Raw genomic sequence first — 26,630 nt, 5'->3', positions numbered from 1 at the left:
GCTTCCTTAGACCCAATCTTAAACATTCCACCCAAAGAAAGCAGGGTCAACCCGGCTCGCAATTGTCATCCAAGCTAGGTTGAGGGTCTGCCGATGGAGGAACATCAAGCCCATCAGATGCTCTAATTGATTCTCACAGTGACTTTCAACCATGGGTACAAGCATTTTTAAGCAGCAGGTTTTCAAGGCTCTTTGCAGATGTCTTGATGCACCACTGATTGAAGTATTGAAAAATCTCTGTCCCAAATCATCTACGCACTATTGAATTGCCTTAATGAAAGCACTGAATGTACCCACAATACTTCAGAATGCCCTTCTCTGTTTTCGCAGGCTCCTCCATTTCTTGAGATGCAAACCATTTTGTTAACAACATGCAGTGCCAAGGCACAAGGCCTTATGTAAGGGCTTGGCGATGCCTGCCATACCTGGATTAAAAGAGACCATATTCTAAGTAGCCTTCATTGCATGCACTGGAAAAGTCTGCACCCCTCTTTAGTGGTCAGTGGGCTCCTTCCTTTGATATGTTGCAGGCAGTTGGTCCTGGCAAGATGCTCACTTTCCCAGATATTTTGTCCCAAGACAAGCAAGGGAAATTTGCAGTGAGCAAACCCCAAACTTCATGCTTAGATGCCATTCCCAGTCTCCACTGATGCTGAACCTCTATAATAGGTTCATGAGAATTTATGGCATATTGAATAGGTGTTTGAACCCCATCTTTAGATCCAGTTCACAGGCAGAGTTAGTGGATTTCAGAAGTTTAAGGCAGTTACCGTTTTTACATCCTCACTTAGAATGGCCCAGTCACAGTCGTTGTCTTAGTGTCAGCACCATGTAGGGATGAGTTGAGAGTTCCCTGTCAGGGAAGCCCAAAACAAAAGCACCAAAAATGGGTAGGCTTCCCCATTCACCGACCACGTAACCTCTAAGGGTGAACACCTCTCATGGAACAATAGACCAGTTTAGTAGCAGAGAAAGACTCTCCACTACAGAGGGGCCATATAACTCCTGTACTCCACCGCCTAGAGTCTAGTCCACTTTAAAGAGCCTGATGAAGGCTTTGAAGGAGCGGTGCAAAATACATTGCTGCTTGCTAGGCTCTCTCCACCAAAAATCCTGTGTAACATTCTTTCCCAGGCAAGTCTAAATGGATTCCTGGTAGCCACAGTAAAACACAGCAGACATGCATAGTCTGCCACAAAGTTACATGTTAAACAACCAACTAGCATTCATATCGCATATACATATAGTGAAAGATCCAGTTGCAGGAGTGTGACAGACCAATTTAAACTAGAGAGGTCTTCTCCTGCTGCAGACAAAATGATAAAAAACAGTTCAGTTACTAATGCCATCAAGCTGACACCACTATGATTCCTCCTAATGGGTGGCATGTACTTTTTCTACTGCAGCAGCCATACAATGGAATTGCATGGCAGTGTGCCTAGGTCAGGAAACTGACTTGTCAGAGATCACTGTAGATAGCTAACGGCAGGTGTGGCCTCCTCCCCGTGACACCTTAGCAAGTCATGGACAATGGCAATGGCAAAGATGCAATAGTTTTAAAACATAAAAGTACCAGTTGTGACTAGTGTTAATCACACTAGACACTAGGTGATGGCATTATTAACATGGGCTGGGACAGATTGGAGGGTTGCTCTGTGAGGACACTCAAAGGCCATGTCAGGCAGAACCAGCACTAGCAACAGCACCTGTGGCCTGGAGAAGGCAAGGAAGGAGTTGGCATCAAGTGTCCTCAGAAGTCCCTTCTCATCTGCTCCCTATGTCAATAATTCCATAGGGTATTTAGACCTGTGGAAGGTGGGAAACACCAAACAGAAAGGAGGAACAGCAAGCAGTGCAGTCCGAGGTGGAAAATACGCCACCTGTTCAAGTAAGTCAACTGCAGTAAATACTTTTTCATCAGCATGCTATTTTAAAGGGAATTACTAACAATAAATATGTATTAAGATCTTTAAGGGCCAAATGTAACAACTGCTCATTTAAAGTATCCTCCAGGATTACAATCACACAGCTCAGTTCATAAAGTCTAGTCACTTAAACACTTAAGCTTACCAGCCAAGGTTTGGTAATATGACAGGAAGGAACCAAAACTAAAAAGCCTAACCCTCCCATAAGTCGTTTTTGGGGTAATTGGAAAGAAACTGGAAGGCAGCAAAAACTGATAGGAAAGCAGTTGATTCTCAAAGAGAGGGGAGGAAAAGCCCAAGAATACATGAGTACTAGTTCAAAGTAGGTTAACTGGGTGAAGCAGCAGTCTTCAGTGTGGGGATAGGGGAGCTGGAATAGAGGCTAGCCCTGGGAAAATCATGAAAAAAGGTAATATTGAAAAGGGTGCTCTTAAGGGACTAGGGGGTATATTTACAAGAACTGGCGCTAACTAGCGTTAGCGTTAGTTAGCTGCAGGTTTCTTAACGCGGCCTATCACCGAAAATGATCTCCCTCTTAGCAATGTATTCACAATGCTTTGCTACATGGCGATAGTATCAGCTAGCCGTGGTAAAAATTGCAGCTAACACTAGCGTCAAGGCAATAAAAATTTGGACGTTAGCAAGAAAAAAGTGACAAAGGACCAATTAGTGGCAAAATAACTCACGTTACGCAGCCCAACGCCACTTTTTTTGCCTCTAGAGGCAAAAATAGCCTATAAGTCCACCTCCAATGAAAAAAATAAAATAAAAACAATTGAATGTAGAATTGAGCTCTTGGGCTGGATGGATTTAGGCCCAGATCCTTGTAGTGGGGTGAATGTATGACATTGTTCTACATTCTGCCCATCAACTGTGTTTTTTTGCAATTTTCACCCGAGTTTGCTGGGTATACTCAGACGTGAGTCCCAGGCTCTCCACACCACTGGAGTTAAGCTATCCAGGCTGATGAAGGCTGATAGCCAGAAACTGGTCCTTGGATGCTTGATTCCGGTCTGGGAAAGACATGGCTTTGTAGTTTGGACTGGACTGTTCCCATGAGGCACAGGGTCAGAGCTGATTTGCATATATCCAGTGTCTAACCCAGGGTGGTGTGGAGTGCAAAAAAACGATGGATTTAGGCCCAGATCCTTGTACTGGGGTGAATGTATGACATTGTTCTACATTCTCTCCATCAACTGTGTTTTTTGCAATTTTCACCCCGAGTGTGCTGGCTATACTCAGACGTGAGTCCCAGGCTCTCCACACCACTGGAGTCAAGCTATCCAGGCTGATAAAGGCTGATAGCCAGAAACCGGTCCTTGGATGCTTGATTCAGGTCTGGGAAAGACATGGCTTGGTAGTTCGGACTGGACTGTTCCCATGGGGCACAGGGTCAGAGCTGATTTGCATATAGCCAGTGTCTAACCCAGGGTGGTGTGTAGTGCAAAAAAACGATGGATTTAGGCCAAGATCCTTGTACTGGGGTGAATGTATGACATTGTTCTACATTCTGTCCATCAACTGTGTTTTTTGCAATTTTCACCCCGAGTGTGCTGGCTATACTCAGACGTGAGTCCCAGGCTCTCCACACCACTGGAGTCAAGCTATCCAGGCTGATGAAGGCTGATAGCCAGAAACCGGTCCTTGGATGCTTGATTCCAGTCTGGGAAAGACATGGCTTGGTAGTTCGGACTGGACTGTTCCCATGAGGCACAGGGTCAGAGCTGATTTGCATATAGCCAGTGTCTAACCCAGGGTGGTGTGGAGTGCAAAAAAATGATCGATTTAGGCCCAGATCCTTGTACTGGGGTGAATGTTTGACATTGTTCTACATTCTGTCCATCAACTGTGTTTTTGCAATTTTCACCCCGAGTGTGCTGGGTATACTCAGACGTGAGTCCCAGGCTCTCCACACCACTGGAGTCAAGCTATTCAGGCTGATGAAGGCTGATAGCCAGAAACCGGTCCTTGGATGCTTGATTCCGGTCTGGGAAAGACATGGCTTGGTAGTTCGGACTGGACTGTTCCCATGAGGCACAGGGTCACAGCTGATTTGCATATAGCCAGTGTCAAACCCAGGGTGGTGTGGAGTGCAAACAAACGATGGATTTAGGCCCAGATCCTTGTACTGGGGTGAATGTATGACATTGTTCTACATTCTGTCCGTCAACTGTGTTTTTTGCAACTTGGGCCAAGTGCAGCACAGATCAACAACTCCCCCCAAACCCCCCAACTGCCAAAATGAGCAGCCAGAGTCCCAGGGGAAAAGGAAATGCCGATGAAGAGTACATTTATGAAAAGAGGCACATCACTGGGAAAAACAGTGATGCATCACTTTTCATAGCCCCCTTGCAACACCATGGCAGCCAAAACCTAGAAAGCGCGGACAGTCCCAGGGGCCCGGAGGCCTCACTGGACCTGCGTCTGTGACCCAGAATGGGAGGCAGAGGTGCTGTGGAGTTGCTGGGCAGTGGACATTGAGGAATTGGCAATCACCCCTACCTGGTGGTGAACTCTGGCAGGTCGCATGGAGACACTTTGCTGACCTGTATGAGAAGACCGCCTGGCGCCTCTTGGAGCTGTGAACAGTAGAAGCGGGAAACAACCTTTACAACGCAACTTTTACAACGCACTACCATTACAATGAAACTTTTACAACGCAACATCCATTACAACGCATGCCATTACAACGCAACCATTACAACGCATGACACTACAACGCATACCACTACAATGCATGTCATTACAACACAATCATTACAACGCATACCATTACAACGCATAGAATTACAACACATAGTACCCTTACATTATCCAACACTTACCCTACTGTTGCCCCCCCCCCCTGGAGTTAGAATAGTAATTTGTACCCCTACACTATCCAACACTTACCCTACTGTTGCACCCCCTGGAGTTAGAATAGTAATTTTTACCCCTACACTATCCAACACTTACCCTACTATTGCACCCCCCTGGAGTTAGAATAGTAATTTTTACCCCTACACTATCCAACACTTACTCTACTGTTGCACCCCTGGAGTTAGAATAGTAATGTTTACCCCTACACTATCCAACACTTACCCTACTGTTGCACCCCCTGGAGTTAGAATAGTAATTTCTACCCCTACACTATCCAACACTTACCCTACTATTGCACCCCCCTGGAGTTAGAATAGTAATTTTTACCCCTACACTAGCCAACACTTACCCTACTGTTGCACCCCCTGGAGTTAGAATAGTAATTTTTACCCCTACACTATCCAACACTTACCCTACTGTTGCACCCCCTGGAGTTAGAATAGTAATTTTTGCCCCAACACTCTCCAACACTTACCCTACTATTGCACCCCCTGGAGTTAGAATAGTAATTTTTATCCCTACACTATCCAACACTTACCCTACTGTTGCACCCCCCTGGAGTTAGAATAGTAATTTTTACCCCTACACTATCCAATACTTACCTTACATGCAATGTAATGTTATGCGTTGTAATGGTATGCGTTGTAAAGGTAGTATGCGATGTAATGGAATGCGTTGTAAAGGTAGTTTTTAAAAATTCGTTGTAATGGCATGCGTTGTAATGGAATGCGTTGTAATGGATGTTGCGTTGTAAAAAATGCGTTGTAAAGGTATGCGTTGTAAAAGTATGCGTTGTAACGTCATACATCCAGTAGAAGCACTCCTGCGCACCAACGTAGGGAGGTCTGCATCACATACCACGCACCACCACTACACCGGGGTGCACCTAGGAGATTACCAATGGTGGGCTGCACCTCTCTGCATCACAGGCAGGGCAATGTTGCGCTGGACGGATTCTGCGGAGGGTCAGGCCCCTGAGCTATGCCGAACTTGTGTGGCGGCAGCACTGCAATTTCACACCTAAGGGGGCCCTGTTCCATCACCTGCATTGGGATGTTCCCCAGCGGATTTGGCCACGACTGCTGTACCCAGGCTTGTGAAATCCCACCTGGCTGAGGCTCCTGCTAGTTAAGTCACAGATTTGGAAAGAGTGCAATGCATTGAGCCCGGTGTTAATGTCTAGGTGAGGATAAGGTGGGATGCGTAGCGGAGGAGGCCTGGCGGTCGAGTCGGGCTGAGGCCTATCATCTGTGTGTGACGCACACCGTGCCCTGAGCAATCCCTGCTCTGCAGCTGACCTACATCACCGAGGGCACCGCATAAGACTGGTCGGGGACTCCACTAACTCGCTCAAGTCGCTGAGATCAGCCTTTGGTGGCAATAGGTCCCAGGGGCATGGGGGCCGGTTCGGGCCAGGCCCTTGGGTATAGAGCTTGATCCGCCGTTACTCACAGGGTAACACAGAATCTGGTCATCACTGTTAGATTGGAAGAGGCAAGTGGGTGGTGCTGCCTTTCCTTGCCCCCTGTTAGTTTGATTTTAGGTGTACGGGGGACTATCCCTTAGTCAACTTCCTCTTCCCACAGCGATGCCCCATCTGGTTGCTGCTGCTGCTGTCCCCATCTGCTGCTGCTGGTTCCTCTGACCTAGAGGGTAGGTTTTTGATTCCCTCCTGGACACGCAGGTTCCTGCCTGCACCTCATCCCTGGTGGTCTCAAAGCTGTCCAGCCCCTCGCAGCACTACTTAATGGTGGACGCTGTGCGTCCATGCGCAGCGGGTGTTCCACTGGTGCACCGAAGGAAAGCCTGTCTGCATCTGTCCGCCCATGTACCACACCCAGCCCCAGAGATCCTGCCTCTCAGACACTCCACCGCTACAAGGCCAGCACCCTCCTCGCCCCCTTACCCTGGACTCAACGACGCCTGACATCTATCATCACCAACGAATAACCTTGTACCCTGCGTCTGCCGAAACTGCAAACACACCTTCTGCCACATCAACACACCAGCACCTCTTGCCGCCCAGCCGACCAACTGTGCATCCAACCGGCTCAACTGCATCCTCCTCAATGTATACGGCCCCTCCAAAAATTCACCACAGAAGTCTGAGGCCTCCTCAATGCCACCTTTTCAGACATCACCTTCTTCACAGAATCCTGAACAAATCTCAGCTCTGGACCAGACATTGCAATCGCCATCTCCGACTGCTACAAAATCAACGGCAAGGAATTCCCCAACAGTCCAGGAGGAGGCATTGCCATCATCTACAAAAGCACACTCCAACTAACCATGCACTCTAATGACACAACGGCGACCATGGAACACCTCCCTTTTCAGATCCAGACCAACACCACCCTCTGCGGCACCCTTGTCTACAGGCCCCCGGCCCATGAACCCCCATTTACTGATGCCATTGTAGACCTAATCACATCCCAGGCTCTCACATCCACTGACTACATCTTACTCAAAGACCTCAAGTTTTACCTGAACAATCCCAGCGACCAGAACACCACCCTCTTCCTGGGGAACATCACCAACATTGGACTCAAGTAAATAGTCACCGCACCAACCCACATAGCCGTACACATGCTCAAGCCCTTCTTCTGCATTAGCGAGAACTTCAACTACAACTACAGACACACCACTGAACTCTCCTGAACCGACCATCATTATATACATCAGACCTTCACCACACCACCGTACACCACTTCCATCATCACCCCCTCCTCTCCGTCGCAGCTGGATCAAGGCCTCAGAAGTACTTCTTATCAACATCCTCAGCACCATCACTTGGCCGACGCTTACAGACACCAACACCGCAGCGCGCAACCTCCACCGATGGATCTCCAACTGCGTCAACACTCTGTCACCCCTCAAGAAAAGACCAGGCAAACAACACTTCAAGAAGGCCAACTGGTTCACAACATTAATTAACTCCGTAACACAGTCACCCTTACACCATGGCACAAGGGTACCTGCGTTGGCCAATGGCAGCCATTGTGCATCAATGTAGGTGAAAAATACAGTGGGGCTTATTTATTAGCCCCTTCTGTCAGTTTAAATTCGCCAGTGCATAATTTTCTTGACGTACTTGCAGAGTGAAGTTTGCACAACGTTGCGCCGTATTTACAAAGTGATGCATCTAGGCATATGTGTGACCTTGTGAAGCCCTGTGCCACATTATACCTGCATCAGGCATGATGTATGCAGGGTGTGCGTCCCCACGCAACAAAGCCCCGTAGGAGTGGCGCAGTGAAATCTGATATCAGTGAAATCTATCAGATTTCACAGAGACAATTCTAGGACGCCACTGGGTTAAAAACGTATGCCTGCCTCATGGCGCTATAAGGGTAACAAGTGCCATAGAGATGGGCTGGTCCCATTCATTGCTGCAGTTGCGTCATGCTTGCGACACAACTGCAGTGATGCGTGACTTTAGCGATGACAGATCCGTCAGGATTCCAGACGTATCTGTCATTGATTGCGACATGGAGCGCCAGACAGCAAATACAGTGTTGCCATGGTGTCGCAAGAAGGGAGCAGTAAGAAGTGTCCAATCACAGTTTTATTGCAGTGTTGCAATGCCTTCATGAATGGGGTCCAGTAATGCACCCTATCTTGTTGTTAGGGGGAATTCCTGACCTTTTATTTTGGCGCAGGGCAGCGCAGCCATATTCCTTGCTAGCTGTCCAGTACCGAGACATCTCATATGTGGACCCAAGTGTTTGCACCAATTTTCAGACCAGTTATTTTCTGGTCTTAAAAAACTGCCTCTAACTGGACTTAGCGGACGATTTTGGGGGTTATTGATGGACAGGATTTTCATTGTAAATATTGAGAAGGGTGGTTAGCAGCAGTCTTTTCACAGGAACACCTACTTTGCATATCATTTTCGTTAAGTCCCGCTAACAGAACTGGCAATCTTGAAAAATCATATTTACGCTGGAAAAGTGCAGCACTTTGTAAAGAAGGCAATTAAATAAAGCTGCCGTAACGTCAAAAAATGTATGCTATGGCGGTGTTAGATTCTTGTAAATATGCCCCATAGTATTGAAATTAGGAGAGACCATGACGATGAGTTAGTAGCCTCACCGTGAATACATTTGAGGTACTGGCAATATCTGTTGTGGAGAAGGATACAGCTAATTACCAACCATAAATTTAAAGAGCTGAACTTTCTGCATGTAGCTCCGCAAATCTAGTAACAGATTGCAACCATGTTATTAGTATATCTTTGGAAAGTATGATATTTTACTCAACGACAGAAGTAAGTAATAATTTTAATATCTTTGAAGAAATCAGAATCACATACAGGAGGCTTGTAATGTACTGGAAAGGAAAGTAGACGATCTAACCAGTATGATGAAAGTGCTTGAATTTGCAATACAGGATATTAAAAGAGATGTGAGGAAGAATTTGAGAGAGCTCACACAAATATAGATGCAAGAAAAAACGATGTGGGAGAATCTAGAGAGAATGGAAAATTGGCCCCAGAGAAACAACTTAAGGCTATTGAAAATCCCAGCAGTGTATGAGGGCAGTGACTTGAAAAGTTATGTGATAAACCTTTCACAGGAGTCTATCTGTAGAAAATCAATTCTCACTAATGAAATGCTAAGGTGCAACAAAACCCATTTAAACTGAAACCCAAATGACAGAAACTTAGGAAAATGATAAAAGAAAAGTGCCAAGCATATGCAATAACAGAACAGATGTTTGGGTTTGCACTTAAATCTGCAAAATTACAGACAAAAAGAATACTTTTCACGATTAAATCAGAGATATGTTGTGTTACAGAAGAAAGGAAAAGTAACAGCAAATAGGCGCCAGTAAAGATGTGGTTCACAGCAACACTAAAAATAATGTGTGGCAAATAAGATTTGCAAACTACGGCAAGCAGAGGCAGTTGATGATTTGATTAATAAAATTAAGAACAATAAAATGTAGAAATAAGTCTTATAAATGGTATGGATTATAAACATGTTTTCAATTTCCTTGAGGGTAACATCAGCAGAGTCCAGGTTGAGCCATTAGATCATGTCAGCTATGGCAAAGGAGAATCCCAAGGGAGGGAATACATTGGGTGGGAAGCACTGGGAAAAAAACACAGAAAACTGTCCTCTTTTCATTGGCTTTAAAATGATCCCACTCAATAGTCAGCTTAATAGCCTCGTAAGAGAATCGGCAAAGTGCTGAACTGTCACTCATTACCTGAAATGGAAATGGTCTGAGAATAAAAAGCAAACAATGGAAACAAAGACTGGTAATAAAGTATTTTTCGAAATAGCAAGGCACATATAATGGTTTTAGAAGAGACACACCTAAACAATAAAGAGTGCAAAGAGTTGTCTAGTGGCAAAAGATGGGTTTATAAAGTGATCAGCTCAGACCAAACAAGCTGTTCTTAAGGAGTGGGAATCTTGCTTTCGGCCAATATGTCACTCGAACGTATACAAACCAGAACTGATTCACCAGGTCATTGAGTTATCACAAAGCTTAGGACAAAATCAGAGATATTTGTATGTGGATGATATCATGGAGTAAAAACAGGTTACTACAATCCCTGGAACGTACTACATTTTAAGGAACCATTAACTATAGTTTTCAATGTCAATACTTTATGAAACAATGAAGTAGATAGAGACGCACGTCACTCTTGAATAAATACCCTGAAAGTACATTGATACCTGTTAAATATAATCCAATATTTAGGCCTTAGCGATGGTTGGAGGGTCAGGATGAGCACTGTGAGAGAACATAAATATAATTTGAAGAAATATAGGCATCCCCCTAGGTTAGTTCGTTTTCTATTGGATGGAAGACTGAGATATGCTGTTGAAGTCACGCATGGACCAATTCACATCTCTGACCATGCTTATGCTGGCTAAAATGAAAATTCACTAGCTTACAAAGCTGCCCAAGACGCACAATGGACTGTAAATTGTTATCAGAGAATGATGTTTTTGACCTGGGCAAAAGCAAGTCAATAACATTTTTCAAATTTTTTAGCAGATCCACTTCAGTACGGGTTATGTGGGATGCTTACAAGCCTATTTAAGGGAGATGCTAATGAAGTTTTGAGAGAAAAAGCCCGAGCCACCAGAAGAGGACAATGCAACTAGACACTAATATTGTCAGAGTCGAAACCCAGATACAACAACAAAACATTCCAGATTTTACACAAGAGGTTTGGTTAACCGCATCGCTGCTAGAGATATTTTCCTCCTGTGCTGGGCCCCTATGAAAATGGGTGTGGTCGTGACGGAATCATTCCGTCATCAGCACAGCCCAACCGTGACTGATGACGGAATGGTTCCGTCACCAGCATCGAAGGGGTTAAAAGAACTAGCCAGTACACAAGCAGAAATTAAGCTAGAAGTGGAGAAAAACAGAAACAATGAAAGGCCAGTAAATTGCAACACTTTGAGTATGGAGAAAAATGCAGTGCATTTTTAGGCTGGCACACAAGATCAGAGTCAACCAGGAACCACATAAGAATATGGACATGTACACCCGCCAACATACTAATAGGAGTAAGAAGAAAGAAAATACTTTTTTTTAGATTTAACCTGAGAAACGTATCCATTGGTCGAGAATCGACAAGGAAATTAATGAATAACTGTTGGACCTGACATTCTTGGTGTGGTTTCTCCCCAGCTTTTTGCCTTCAATCCACCTGTTTTTCTGACTTTGAGGGAAATTACGATGGTGGACGGAGTTCAGTTCATCCACCATAGTATCGTATTGGGGACCACCCACCTACAAAACAGATACCCCACACACATCCCTGCACTACGTGGCAGGCACCATGGGGTACCTACCACTTGGTGTAGGGATATGTATGTCCCTGGCTGAAGGTGTTACGAGGGGGGCCTCAAATCTGTTTCCGCTTGTGGTTTTATCGCGGATTGACCGCCACAGAACGACCAACAGAAAGGGATATTGTAATCTCTATGGCCATGCCTGACAGGCACCACCGCCATTCTGAGACTACAAGGAGGTCCGACAGTCGGTCTGATACAAGCTGCATGTCGGGACCATAGCGGTCGGAGTTTCCGACCACCATCCATCCAGTAGCCAATATAATATTGAGGATGAAGATCCCCGTTCCGATTGGGGGACAGACCGCCACCAACAGCCTATCGGTGACGGTTTCCCCACCATCGTAATCAGGCTCTTTGTTTTTGCTGGCCTTAGGACTTTGTGCACTTTACTACTGCTAACCAGTGCTCAAGAACTTCTGCTCTCTCCTATAAACATGGTAACATTCACTTACACCCAATTAGCTTACTTAATTCACTTGTAAGTCCCTAGTAAAGTGTTACTACATGCACCCAGGGCCTTTAAATTAAATGCTACAAGTGGGCCTGCAGCACTCATTGAGCCACTCACTTGAGTAGCCCTGTAAAACATGTTTTAGACCTGCCATTGCAGCCTGTGTGTGCCTCTTGCCAGGCCCAAACCTCCCATTTATTATTGCATATAAGTCACCCCTAGGGTAGACACTCAACAGTCCAGAGGGCAGTGTGCAGCACATTTAAAAGGTTGGACATGTATTTTATGTTTTACATGTCCTGGTAGTTACAAATGCATTTCTCGCTACTGTGAGGCCTACCTCTCCAATAGGATAACATTGGGTTAACTTATTACATTTAATAAGTGATAACTTTCAATTGGGAGCAGGTGGGAAGGTCGAGTTTGGTGTCTAATGAATTGTAAGTTAAAACTCTTGCTATTACGAATTTAATTATTTAAATGCTTTATTGCAAACAATGCACACAATTTTTGTTTAAAAATGAAGTATGTTTAATGCAAAATTTGTAGTAGGCAATTATACTTCAAACCTATAGGCCTGTCACCTAGTAATGAGGCCTGGATGTTTAACTTGACAGATAAAAAGACACCATGTTAAACATGAATGCCCATTAATACTGGAATGTTTGTTTTTCACTTTAACCAACCGTTGTGCAAGTTGTTTTTCTTCTATTGCTGCAGACGTTGCATTACCGGAAGCTACTTTTTAATAGTTAATGAATAGACATTTGTTGTATTACAGGACTGATAGTGAGGTTCATATCACAAAAGATGCAGATGACAGGGAGGATGATTCATGGGAATATGTTTTTTGAAAATAAGTAAGAATGTGCTGCAACATTCAAGGACACATGGTAAAAAGACAATTGTACTCTATGAAGATGGGGAATAGACCTGTTCCCAGGAGTGTGCTGAAATCTTATTGGTCAGCAAGAAGAAAAAAGAATATTAATGTTGCAATATAGAAAATGTGTCTTTTCATTAGTGTGTGTTCCTAGACGAGTTCGACAGATTCTTCTATCCTGTCGATGCAGAGCAGACTGATTGAGCTTTCACTCTTCCTTAGACTGAGAACAGCATCTCATTCTGTTTCCTTTTCCTGACTCTCTGAGAGGAAACTCTGGGGCATATTTATAGCATTGTCACACAGTGCAGCGCAGCAAGTCACCTTTCTGTTCTGCACTGCGTGACATGGTGGATGGGTAGGAATGTGCTGTATTTAAAAGAATATGGCGCATTCCTGCCTTTTACCCTGCACTGGCACCATTTTGGCTGCCTAGTGACAATGAATGGTGGAAGTGCCAGTGTTCCATGCTGGATTATTTTTGTGCAAGAAGGGGAGCCTTTCTGTACAAAAACAATCCTGAGACGCATATTCCTATGTCTAGGTGTGGTGCAAAAAGCTGCACACATAGAAAGAGTAAGTAGCAAGGAGAAATAAAGATTAGATTTTTAACTTCATTACGCTTCTCCTGGGAAGGCATATCTTTTTGAGGCAGTTCTGGTAAATCTGGGAATGTGTAAAAAACAATGGGAGTTGCATGGGAACATACACGCAACATCAATGGAATGCCACCCTAGTGCGGAGTAAGGCAACGCAACGATTTGTGCTGTGTTGCTTTACTCGAGATTTATGAAGCCACTCAGGGCCACGCAAAGTGGACTTGTGTGGCTTCATGAATCTATTTTTTTTGTTGCCTTGCGCATGTATCACATTACATTGTGCAAGCACGATGCAACTGGGGTCATAAATATGGCCCAATGTAGTGAGTTTCCTGTACGTTTCTTTATGAGAAGTCTTTGTTTATTCCTTGATATGTTAACATGCAAAATACTCTCATCAGAACTCTTCATGGGTATCTGAACTGACACCATTTAATCCTTCTTGCATTTGTTTATCTTAACTTAGCTTAGAATAGGGATGTTTCCTAATGGAACTTTCTTGTTACATTGATGGAATTGATGCTTTATTTTGATTTACTGAATTATCTTACCTTATTATTTAATTTTGATTGTTTAATTGATTGAGTGTTATTGTTAACCTTTAATCATAAAACATGAAGAATAATACTTCAATAAAAGAATGAATAACAAAAAGATTTAAAATAAAACACTTTAACTCAATTTAACTTACTTTATTGACTGAACTAAAGTAATGATAATTGATAATGATTTACATTAAGATTCAACTTTTACGTCTCAGTTGACAACAAAGATCCATCGATCTGTTAACTCGAGGTTCATGCTGATGAGTATGTGACAGGTGGAACCCTGTGCTCAAGCACTCTCTTTAATGGTAATATTGGATTTTTATCTCTATGTTATGACCGCGCACAACTAGTATTATTCCAACAATTTAAACAAAATGGTTCGTGCTCCTCAGGATTACTCCCTGCACTGGAGTAATTAAATATATGAAAGGTTGCACCAACACGAGATGTGTTAGTATCTCCAGGGGCACAGAGAAATGCTAAAATTCTGCCAGGAAAGTTCTTCCAAATAAATGTTATTTTGTGTGTCTTGAAAGTATTTTATTCATACTCAATTTGCCCCAGTTGATAATGCTTTATCATTCCATCCCATGTATAAACATCTGTGTTTATAGTCAAAACAAATATTAACTTAAATATTTCATCATTCCAATGCATTTCGGCTATAATGCCTTCATCAGAGAAATCTACAAAAGAAGAACATGTGCGATGTGCAGGAACATTTAACCTGTGAGGCTGTACTATCCCTTTATTAACGTTGCAGCGCAAACTCCCATGTTAAACTCCACCCTTAACTTGACGTCACACGCCGTCTTTCCCCGGCGACGGTATGTCCGACGGTTACTTGCTTTAACATTTGGATGTAAGATACCGGAGCGCGCAGGAGAATCATATTCTCAGCAGGTGAGTGTAAGAAATAGTAGGCTGATTTGCGATGTAAACGTGCAGCGTAATGTTGTAGAGCCCACATATACCGTAACTTTGTATGTTAAACTAGCACATTTTGATCCTTTGTAAATGCACAGAGACTATAAGATGGAATAGCTGATTATTCGACAGAGATTCAGGCAGGATCTAGCTATTGTGCCATAAGCATTTTTTTGACATAATCAGATGCCTAATATAACACGACTAGTATATGTTTAGAAACTATGAGAGAATGATTTTTGGATTTACGCATTTAACAACAGAACAGTCATTAACCATTCGATTGGAAGATAGATGCAGACTAAATTAACATGTGCTAATGGTTCATTAAGGTGTTTTTGTCTATTGTTTAAAGAAGGGGTAGAAATTGAGGAAGTTTTTGTTCTTCTTTTGTAGATTTCCCTGATGAAGGCATTATAGCCGAAATGCATTGGAATGATGAAATATTTAAGTAAATATTCGTTTTGACTATAAACACAGATGTTTATACATGGTATGGAATGATAAAGCCTTATCAACTGGGACAAATTGAGTATGAATAAAATACTTTCAAGACACACTTTCCTGGCAGAATTTTAGCATTTCTCTGTGCCCCTGGAGACACTAACACATCTCGTGTTGGTGCAACCTTTCAAATATTGGATTTTTAGTCACAATTGTGAAACAGTCACGTTTAGAAAGTTTACATTTTAATTTAACTATTTGGTGCCTGCTCCCTGTATCCTGGGTTGCATGACTAGGTGTAGCGGGCAGTTGGTCTTTGTGTATCACTCCCAGACAGAGAGAGAAAGAGCAGTAGGTGTTCGCAGGATGGGCCCTCTCTGACTTGATATGGGGAAGAGCTGTCATTTACCACACTTGTATATCAGAAAGACTATGACTGAGCACACTCACAAAGGGTTTGACACTAGTCCTTTGAGACCTCAGAGAAGCTGGGCCCAGGGCAGGGAGGCAGGAAACTCCAAGCACCTATGGAGTAGAACCTTCAGAACCTTTTCCTATTTCAAAGTGGGTGCCAGGCAGTGGCCGCCGACAAAGGTAAATGTGGTAGGGCAGGGCGAGGGTGGGGAGTATGGGGGAGTCGATAGACAATGGAATAGGTATAATTAAATAATTAAATGATACCTATTCCATTGTCTGTCGACTTTCCTCCCACTGCGCTCTGCCCCGCCCCACTGCCCCACAGCCCCACAGCCGTGCCTGTCCCGGCCGCCACTGGCACCAGGTTAAAATATTGGACAGTCAGACCCAATTCTTCAGTGCGCTGCTGGACTTGTAGATGCTTCAGAAGAAGGGCTGATAAGCTGCTTTGCTGTAAGAAGGACTGCCACTCTGCTGCCCTGTTACTCTGCTGCCCTGCTTTCTGACAAGACAGGACCTGCACTCTTCATCCCAGACTACACTGACCCCAAGAGTCAGCTGACTTAACTCCTGCTCTGAGTTAACATAACAAGCTACAGACGTTCCCTGCAACAGCCCAGCCGAGCTGCTGCCTGGACCATCAACTGGACCTACCTAAGCCCTGCTGACCTCTGCTGGAATGTGTTCCTGACCCCCAAGAGGGGTTACTCAGGCCCAGAACTGTTAATGTGGCATCAGTTGAGCTCCTCTCCAAAGAAAAGGAGAAACCCTGAAGCAATGTGACTATGAGCTGGCCTGTTCGCACCAAGATCTTGCTGCCAGCGCTGCCTGTCAATGTGAAGCTACAGTGAACCTGACTTTTTGCGCCACAGCAAACGCCAGCAACACCAGAAATGTGAGATCTGCAATTTGTGCTACAGCATTGACAGTTCGCTGTGACCATCAATGCAAAGCTCAAGCATCGACCATCCCTGACGCCCACCAAGATCTTCAGGCTATGGCGACAATTGTCTGTGATGCCTGGCCTGCTCTTCGCACTACATCAACAACCATCCAGGGCCCTATCCCATCTCCTTTAGGCCCTTTCCACCTTGAATGGAACACTTCTCACAGGACTTTGAAGGTAACTATTTCAGCAGGACTACCTTGGTCCTGTATCTGGCCCACACTCCATCGTGGTCAGCCTAAACTTGTGACTTTCACCCAGTCTCACACAACAGGATGAGTGCATGTGGCATTTTGTTCTTTTAGGCGCTTTACTTACCTGAAATCTATGAAGTTGCTTATCTCCAGTTCTACGGATTGGATGTTTGTTATTTTGGTGTCAAATCATTTATTAAATGTTATTCTATTTTTCTTAATTGGTATGGGGGTTTTCTTGTATTGTGTTTTCCTTTCATTGCTGTTTGTAGTGCTGCATAAATACTTTACAGATTGCCTCTAAGTTAAGCCTGACTGCTTTAGTGCTAAGCACACGTTAATTTAGGGTTTGCTTGTGTTTCATCCTGACAGGAATTGTGGTTGCTGCTCGAGAAGGGTTTCACCCCCCTCACCCAGTAACCCAATTTCATACAACTACAAATAAAGGAGTTAAATAAGCCTGTTTCAGATGAAGAGATTAAGAAAATCCTACTAGGTATTGAACATGAGTCAAAAAGGAATCTAAAACCCTCATTATCAGATGTATTTTAAATTCCAGTAACACCTGTTACCTCATATACAAAATTATACCTTTTGTGAATTAATCCCACAATTTTCAACATGTATATTTCAGCAAGTCAAACCAGAGAAAGTTCTGAGGGGAAAAATCACCATAACATTTAGAGTTTGGTGAGGTAATCATCAAAATCTTTGCATTGCACCCATTAAGTTACAACTCCCCATAGAGTAATTTATTGGACACAGTGAATAAGAGGACACTTGTAATAAGGGTCAAAGGGCCAGATGTAACAAGCCTTTTTCCCAATCGCTAACGGGCTGATTCTCGGAATCGGCCCATTTGCGAACGGGAAAAAGCCTTTTGGGGTGTATCATCCCAAAAGGCCATCGCAAAATAGGAAATCGCAAAATGTGTGATTCCCTATTTTGCGAATGCATTTAAGGAATCGCAAATTGCGATTCCTTAAATGCAATTCTGGAAGCACACGAAAATTGTGATTTTGCCTTAAGGAATCGCAAATTACCACCAACTCCAAGTTGGTGGTAATTTGCGTTTTCCTAGAAAAATGCACGTGTGGCACTCATACATGTCCTTAGGGCATGTATGTGCACCACATGTGCACACATGCATGTTTCAGGGGTGCAACAGGGTGTCCTTTTGGCACCCTTGCACCTTTGAAATTGCATTTGCAATTTGCGAATGTCTTCCCATTCATTCCTATGGGCCTCTTGGACTATAGGAATCAACGGGAAGGTATTCCTTAATTCCGAATCACAATTTGCGATTTGCAATTAAGGAATATGTAGGAACCGCAATTATTATTGCGTAACCTACATACGTTGCATTTCAGCAAGTCCTTAATAGCGAATCAGTAAAACTTGCTATTAAGGACTCTCAAAATACAATGATTATACATCTGGCCCTTAGTGTACTGCCTAACATGTATAAACTAAGTACATGCATAAAGATAATCACAAACTTTATATATGATAGGATTTATGCATATTTTAGTAAATCGGCCCAGTATGTCTTACCATCACCTCATATATTGAGAAAGGAAGTAATAATGCTTAACTGAAATAGAGCAATATCACATTAACTAACGGAAATACTTTGACAAGGTACCACCAGCTAAAGGGTGGCAGTAACACAAAACACAAAAAATATGTGCATACGTTTCAATAACTTTGTGGTCGCAAGTTATTCCCAATTTGGGATCACCGAAACCTAATTCAGGTATACCACTGCCCTTCCCGATTTCAGTAACATAAGTACCTAGGTATTACTCCTGAATGAACCACTGTATTGTGAATAAATCCTATGGTTTACTTAGGCTATTTAGATTTAGGAAATATGTATTTCCCCAATAATTATTCTTTTGTCTAAGAACTTTCATCAGTGAATTAATTGAAGTTTCTGGTTCCAAAGAGAGTCGTTTTTCGCTGTCTCTCCTACTTATATTTCCTGTCACTGTCTTGCATTTAATGTGTCTTGATGAAAAATTCTAAAAAAACAAACAAGAAAGCCTTTCCTTTCTTTTCATCTCAGGTGGAGCTAAGCAGAGTTCACTTTCTCAGTCAACTGTGCATTGAAGCATGACGTCTCCTCCTCTGACAAGATGAGACGCCAGATACGGCAGCTTTAGTTCGCGAGGCTGCATCCGCTAAATGTTCCACAACTGTCTGTCCTTTCCGATAGATTCAGGTGCTTTTCATCATTCAAACTACTGCTAGCTACAAAAGGAAGAAATACTCAAACGACAGCCATAAAGAAAAGACCCCATGGAATATGTTCAGTAAGAATTTACACCGAGGCATGAATAGAATATGTACTGCCAAACTCACCAAGAAACAAATAGTTAATGTTTGTGTGAATAGTGCTTAATTTGTAAAGGAATTAGGACCGGGGCCCAAAGATCTGCGGATAAGCTTGCCACCCTGATTGTCGAATGTTAGTGCGGAATACGAAGACAGTCTTAATTTCACCTCATACCTCTTGAATCCACCACAAGAGTCACCATGCCGCTGTATGTGTATGTATGTATGTATGTATGTGTAAACAAGCATCCTGTGACCGGTTTCGGGTTCATAACCCCCATCAGCCAGGCTATCTTGAATCTAGTGGCAGAGTGAGCAAGGGACCCACGTCTGGGCATACCCTGCCAACTTAGGGCGAACAAAGCGATACCAAAGGGGATGATGGACGGAGCGTTTGTGCAAATCAAACACTCACCCCCAGTCAACTGATCTGGGTTTAATCCATCACCATTCTTTAGCCCCCTCCATCACCCCAGTTCAGACATGGCCATATGCAAATCAGTCTGACCCTGTGCCTCATGGAAACAGTCCAGCCCGTCATGACAAGCCACATCTTCCCTTGACCGGAACAAGCATCCTGGGACCGGTTCCAGGTTCATAACCCTCATCAGCCATGCTATCTAGAATCCAGTGGCAGAGTGAGCAAGGGACCCACGTCTGGGCATACCCTGCCAACTCAGGGCAACAAAGCGATACCAAAGGGGATGATGGACGAAGCATTTGAGCAAATCAAACACTCACCCCCAGTCAACTAATCTGGGTTTAATCCATCACCATTCTTTAGCTCACTCCACAACCCCAGTTCAGACATGGCCATATGCCAATCAGTCTGACCCTGTGCATCATGAGAACAGTCCAGCCCGAACTGCAAAGTTACATCTTCCCTGGACCAGAAACAAGCATCCTGGGACCGGTTTCGGGTTCATAACCCCATCCATCACCATTCTTTAGCTCACTCCACCACCCCAGTTCAGACATGGTCATAACAGTCCAGCCCAAATGCCAAGCCACATCTTCCCTGGACCGGAAACAAGCATCCTAGGACCGGTTTTGGGTTCATAACCCTCATCAGCCAGGCTATCTTGAATCCAGTGGCAGAGTGAGCAAGGGACCCACGTCTGGGCATACCCTGCCAACTTAGGGTAACAAAGCGATACCAAAGGGGAAGATGGACGGAGCGTTTGAGCAAATCAAACACTCACCCCAGTCAACTAATCTGGGTTTAATCCATTACCATTCTTTAGCTCACTCCACCACCCCAGTTCAGACATGGCCATATGCAAATCAGTCTGACCCTGTGCCTCATGAGAACAGTCCAGCCCGAACTGCAAAGTCACATCTTCCGTGGACCAGAAACAAGCATCCAGGGACCGGTTTCGTGTTCATAACCCTCATCAGCCAGGCTTTCTTGAATCCAGTGGCAGAGTGAGCAAGGGACCCACATCTGGGCATACCCTGCCAACTTAGGGGGAACAAAGCGATACCAAAGGGGATAATGGACTGAGCATTTCAGCAAATCAAACACTCACCCCCAGTCAACTGATCTGGGTTTAATGCATCACCATTCTTTAGCTCACTCCACCACCCCAGTTCAGACATGGCCATATGCAAATCAGTCTGACCCTGTGCCTCATGGCAACAGTCCAGCCTGAACTGCCAAGTCACGCCTACCCTGGACCGGAAACAAGCATCCTGGGACCGGTTTGCCCACATCTGGGCATACCCTGCCAACTTAGGGGGAACAAAGCGATACCAAAGGGGATAATGGACTGAGCATTTCAGCAAATCAAACACTCACCCCCAGTCAACTGATCTGGGTTTAATGCATCACCATTCTTTAGCTCACTCCACCACCCCAGTTCAGACATGGCCATATGCAAATCAGTCTGACCCTGTGCCTCATGGCAACAGTCCAGCCTGAACTGCCAAGTCACGCCTACCCTGGACCGGAAACAAGCATCCTGGGACCGGTTTCGGGTTCATAACCCTCATCAACCAGGCTATCTTGAATCCAGTGTCAGAGTGAGCAAGGGACCTACGTCTGGGCATACCCTGCCAATTAAGGGCGAACAAAGCGATACCAAAGGGGATGATTGACGGAGTGTTTGAGCAAATCAAACACTCACCCCCAGTCAACTGATCTGGGTTTAATCCATCACCATTCTTTAGCTCAATCCACCACCCCAGTTCAGACATGGCCATATGGAAATTAGTCTGACCCTGTGCCTCCTGAGAGCAGTCCAGCCCGAACTGCCAAGCCACATCTTCCCTGGACCGGCAACAAGCATCCTGGGACCGGTTTCGGGTTCATAACCCTCATCAGCCAGGCTATCCTGGGACCGGTTTCGGGTTCATAACCCTCATCAGCCAGGCTATCTTGAATCCAGTGGAAGAGTGAGCAAGGGACCCACATCTGGGCATACCTGTCAACTTAGGGCAACAAAGCGATACCAAAGGGGATGATGGACGGAGCGTTTGAGCAAATCAAACACTCACCCCTTGTCAACTAATATGGGTTTAATCCATCACCATTCTTTAGCTCACTCCACCACCTCAGTTCAGACATGGCCATATGCAAATCATTCTGACCCTGTGCCTCATGAGAGCAGTCCAGCCCGAACTGCAAAGTCACATCTTCCTTGGACCGGAAACAAGCATCCTTGGACCGGTTTCGGGTTCATAACCCTCATCAGCCAGGCTATCTTGAATCCAGTGGCAGTGTGAGCAAGGGACCCACGTCTGGGCATACCCTGCCAACTTAGGGGGAACAAAGTGATACTAAAAGGGGTGGCTGAGCATTTCAGCAAATCAAGCACTCACCCCCGTCAACTGATCTGGGTTTAATCCATCACCATTCTTTAGCCCCCTCCATCACCCCAGTTCAGACATGGCCATATGCAAATCAGTCTGACCCTGTGCCTCATGGAAACAGTCCAGCCCGTCATGACAAGCCACATCTTCCCTTGACCGGAACAAGCATCCTGGGACCGGTTCCAGGTTCATAACCCTCATCAGCCATGCTATCTAGAATCCAGTGGCAGAGTGAGCAAGGGACCCACGTCTGGGCATACCCTGCCAACTCAGGGCAACAAAGCGATACCAAAGGGGATGATGGACGAAGCATTTGAGCAAATCAAACACTCACCCCCAGTCAACTAATCTGGGTTTAATCCATCACCATTCTTTAGCTCACTCCACAACCCCAGTTCAGACATGGCCATATGCCAATCAGTCTGACCCTGTGCATCATGAGAACAGTCCAGCCCGAACTGCAAAGTTACATCTTCCCTGGACCAGAAACAAGCATCCTGGGACCGGTTTCGGGTTCATAACCCCATCCATCACCATTCTTTAGCTCACTCCACCACCCCAGTTCAGACATGGTCATAACAGTCCAGCCCAAATGCCAAGCCACATCTTCCCTGGACCGGAAACAAGCATCCTAGGACCGGTTTTGGGTTCATAACCCTCATCAGCCAGGCTATCTTGAATCCAGTGGCAGAGTGAGCAAGGGACCCACGTCTGGGCATACCCTGCCAACTTAGGGTAACAAAGCGATACCAAAGGGGAAGATGGACGGAGCGTTTGAGCAAATCAAACACTCACCCCAGTCAACTAATCTGGGTTTAATCCATTACCATTCTTTAGCTCACTCCACCACCCCAGTTCAGACATGGCCATATGCAAATCAGTCTGACCCTGTGCCTCATGAGAACAGTCCAGCCCGAACTGCAAAGTCACATCTTCCGTGGACCAGAAACAAGCATCCAGGGACCGGTTTCGTGTTCATAACCCTCATCAGCCAGGCTTTCTTGAATCCAGTGGCAGAGTGAGCAAGGGACCCACATCTGGGCATACCCTGCCAACTTAGGGGGAACAAAGCGATACCAAAGGGGATAATGGACTGAGCATTTCAGCAAATCAAACACTCACCCCCAGTCAACTGATCTGGGTTTAATGCATCACCATTCTTTAGCTCACTCCACCACCCCAGTTCAGACATGGCCATATGCAAATCAGTCTGACCCTGTGCCTCATGGCAACAGTCCAGCCTGAACTGCCAAGTCACGCCTACCCTGGACCGGAAACAAGCATCCTGGGACCGGTTTGCCCACATCTGGGCATACCCTGCCAACTTAGGGGGAACAAAGCGATACCAAAGGGGATAATGGACTGAGCATTTCAGCAAATCAAACACTCACCCCCAGTCAACTGATCTGGGTTTAATGCATCACCATTCTTTAGCTCACTCCACCACCCCAGTTCAGACATGGCCATATGCAAATCAGTCTGACCCTGTGCCTCATGGCAACAGTCCAGCCTGAACTGCCAAGTCACGCCTACCCTGGACCGGAAACAAGCATCCTGGGACCGGTTTCGGGTTCATAACCCTCATCAACCAGGCTATCTTGAATCCAGTGTCAGAGTGAGCAAGGGACCTACGTCTGGGCATACCCTGCCAATTAAGGGCGAACAAAGCGATACCAAAGGGGATGATTGACGGAGTGTTTGAGCAAATCAAACACTCACCCCCAGTCAACTGATCTGGGTTTAATCCATCACCATTCTTTAGCTCAATCCACCACCCCAGTTCAGACATGGCCATATGCAAATTAGTCTGACCCTGTGCCTCCTGAGAGCAGTCCAGCCCGAACTGCCAAGCCACATCTTCCCTGGACCGGCAACAAGCATCCTGGGACCGGTTTCGGGTTCATAACCCTCATCAGCCAGGCTATCCTGGGACCGGTTTCGGGTTCATAACCCTCATCAGCCAGGCTATCTTGAATCCAGTGGAAGAGTGAGCAAGGGACCCACATCTGGGCATACCTGTCAACTTAGGGCAACAAAGCGATACCAAAGGGGATGATGGACGGAGCGTTTGAGCAAATCAAACACTCACCCCTTGTCAACTAATATGGGTTTAATCCATCACCATTCTTTAGCTCACTCCACCACCTCAGTTCAGACATGGCCATATGCAAATCATTCTGACCCTGTGCCTCATGAGAGCAGTCCAGCCCGAACTGCAAAGTCACATCTTCCTTGGACCGGAAACAAGCATCCTTGGACCGGTTTCGGGTTCATAACCCTCATCAGCCAGGCTATCTTGAATCCAGTGGCAGTGTGAGCAAGGGACCCACGTCTGGGCATACCCTGCCAACTTAGGGGGAACAAAGTGATACTAAAAGGGGTGGCTGAGCATTTCAGCAAATCAAGCACTCACCCCCGTCAACTGATCTGGGTTTAATCCATCACCATTCTTTAGCCCCCTCCATCACCCCAGTTCAGACATGGCCATATGCAAATCAGTCTGACCCTGTGCCTCATGGAAACAGTCCAGCCCGTCATGACAAGCCACATCTTCCCTTGACCGGAACAAGCATCCTGGGACCGGTTCCAGGTTCATAACCCTCATCAGCCATGCTATCTAGAATCCAGTGGCAGAGTGAGCAAGGGACCCACGTCTGGGCATACCCTGCCAACTCAGGGCAACAAAGCGATACCAAAGGGGATGATGGACGAAGCATTTGAGCAAATCAAACACTCACCCCCAGTCAACTAATCTGGGTTTAATCCATCACCATTCTTTAGCTCACTCCACAACCCCAGTTCAGACATGGCCATATGCCAATCAGTCTGACCCTGTGCATCATGAGAACAGTCCAGCCCGAACTGCAAAGTTACATCTTCCCTGGACCAGAAACAAGCATCCTGGGACCGGTTTCGGGTTCATAACCCCATCCATCACCATTCTTTAGCTCACTCCACCACCCCAGTTCAGACATGGTCATAACAGTCCAGCCCAAATGCCAAGCCACATCTTCCCTGGACCGGAAACAAGCATCCTAGGACCGGTTTTGGGTTCATAACCCTCATCAGCCAGGCTATCTTGAATCCAGTGGCAGAGTGAGCAAGGGACCCACGTCTGGGCATACCCTGCCAACTTAGGGTAACAAAGCGATACCAAAGGGGAAGATGGACAGAGCGTTTGAGCAAATCAAACACTCACCCCAGTCAACTAATCTGGGTTTAATCCATTACCATTCTTTAGCTCACTCCACCACCCCAGTTCAGACATGGCCATATGCAAATCAGTCTGACCCTGTGCCTCATGAGAACAGTCCAGCCCGAACTGCAAAGTCACATCTTCCGTGGACCAGAAACAAGCATCCAGGGACCGGTTTCGTGTTCATAACCCTCATCAGCCAGGCTTTCTTGAATCCAGTGGCAGAGTGAGCAAGGGACCCACATCTGGGCATACCCTGCCAACTTAGGGGGAACAAAGCGATACCAAAGGGGATAATGGACTGAGCATTTCAGCAAATCAAACACTCACCCCCAGTCAACTGATCTGGGTTTAATGCATCACCATTCTTTAGCTCACTCCACCACCCCAGTTCAGACATGGCCATATGCAAATCAGTCTGACCCTGTGCCTCATGGCAACAGTCCAGCCTGAACTGCCAAGTCACGCCTACCCTGGACCGGAAACAAGCATCCTGGGACCGGTTTCGGGTTCATAACCCTCATCAACCAGGCTATCTTGAATCCAGTGTCAGAGTGAGCAAGGGACCTACGTCTGGGCATACCCTGCCAATTAAGGGCGAACAAAGCGATACCAAAGGGGATGATTGACGGAGTGTTTGAGCAAATCAAACACTCACCCCCAGTCAACTGATCTGGGTTTAATCCATCACCATTCTTTAGCTCAATCCACCACCCCAGTTCAGACATGGCCATATGCAAATTAGTCTGACCCTGTGCCTCCTGAGAGCAGTCCAGCCCGAACTGCCAAGCCACATCTTCCCTGGACCGGCAACAAGCATCCTGGGACCGGTTTCGGGTTCATAACCCTCATCAGCCAGGCTATCTTGAATCCAGTGGAAGAGTGAGCAAGGGACCCACATCTGGGCATACCCTGTCAACTTAGGGCAACAAAGCGATACCAAAGGGGATGATGGACGGAGCGTTTGAGCAAATCAAACACTCACCCCTTGTCAACTAATATGGGTTTAATCCATCACCATTCTTTAGCTCACTCCACCACCTCAGTTCAGACATGGCCATATGCAAATCATTCTGACCCTGTGCCTCATGAGAGCAGTCCAGCCCGAACTGCAAAGTCACATCTTCCTTGGACCGGAAACAAGCATCCTTGGACCGGTTTCGGGTTCATAACCCTCATCAGCCAGGCTATCTTGAATCCAGTGGCAGTGTGAGCAAGGGACCCACGTCTGGGCATACCCTGCCAACTTAGGGGGAACAAAGTGATACT

The sequence above is a fragment of the Lissotriton vulgaris genome, chromosome 3_1 (genome assembly GCF_964263255.1).
Source record: "Lissotriton vulgaris chromosome 3_1, aLisVul1.2, whole genome shotgun sequence".
In the NCBI taxonomy this organism is placed as follows: Eukaryota; Metazoa; Chordata; class Amphibia; order Caudata; family Salamandridae; genus Lissotriton; species Lissotriton vulgaris.
The sequence above is the reverse complement of the archived record's forward strand: the minus strand, read 5'-3'. Positions refer to the sequence as shown.